Source organism: Polistes canadensis, unplaced genomic scaffold (assembly GCF_001313835.1).
Source record: "Polistes canadensis isolate GaletaPanama2010 unplaced genomic scaffold, ASM131383v1 scaffold_242, whole genome shotgun sequence".
Taxonomy (NCBI): Eukaryota; Metazoa; Arthropoda; class Insecta; order Hymenoptera; family Vespidae; genus Polistes; species Polistes canadensis.
Window position 1 is genome coordinate 38,581 of NW_014569789.1, and position 1,258 is coordinate 39,838.

Here is a 1,258-nt window from a genome sequence, read left to right on the forward strand (position 1 = left end):
TATATATATATATATATATTAAAAAAAAAAATCAATACCCAACACTCAGTATCAAAAGAAAATGGATATGAATAATAAAGAAAGAAAAATAAAAACCGTAAAAAATAATCATACGAAAAGTAGAAAGAGAGTAGTCATGGTAGTGGTGATGGTTCTACTGCTGCTGCTACTGCTGCTGCTAATGGTGGTGGGGGGAAGTAAATAACCAAAATACATCTCTATTGTATAATGAAATCTCAACAATAGAATACGTTTTTCCTACGATGTTTTTTCGCGATACTTTCACGAACAAGCTGTTCCTTTTCTCATAATCTTACACCCCTTGCCAACCCATACCTTCTTTCCCCTACCCCATCCCACGATCTTATAATACATCCTTTGAAACAAACACAAGCAAGCAAGCAAGCAAACATGGAAGCAAGGAACCCTTGAACGCACGAATGCGCAAGGTGGAAATTTTCGATTTTCTACGACGAAAGGACGCGTTCGTTCGCAAGGGGTCATGGGGGGAGGGCATTGGGGAGTTTGGTGGTGAGGGTGGGGGGGGGATGACGAGAGGAAAAGAAAAGCCGACGAGTAAATTGAAGCGATCCATTATACGTTGGGTGTTGAAAGACGGCAACCCAACCATTGGGGGGTGGTAATGTAGAAGAAGAAGAAGGGGCGGGGGAAGGGGGCAGGGGGGAGGCGCAACCAACCTGAACGAGTCATACAACTTGTCTTGGACAGGTTCAACGCTCAGGTTGTTAAAAGAAGGGGTGAGAAAGTGAGATAGGAACGGGGGTTAACTGGTGGGGGTGGGAAAGGGTGGGAAGGAGGGGTAGGGGTTGCTGGAACAGTCAGGTACGATCAAAATGGCTATGGTCATCATCGGAGATCTGTCAACTTCTTTCTTTCTTTCGTTTCGTTTTCTTTCATTCTGGTTTTGCTTTTTTTATTGATTTTCTCATCTTTTTTCTTTTCTATGTCGTATTGATTTTTAATCAGTATTGTTTCTTTTTTTTTTGGAGGGGAGGGGTTTCGTTTAATATTGTTTTTATCATTGATTCATGATATTGAAAATATATTTTGGAATAATCAATAATTAATGTTGTTAATTTATCGATTCTCGTTACGAAACTTTCATCGGCAGTGAATATTTTGAAGTGACCAAACAAAATATGTTACGTTTCATTTTGAATTATTATAAATAATAATATAAATTATATTGAGAAAAATATATATTTGTAAATAATATATTATATATATATACGAAAGA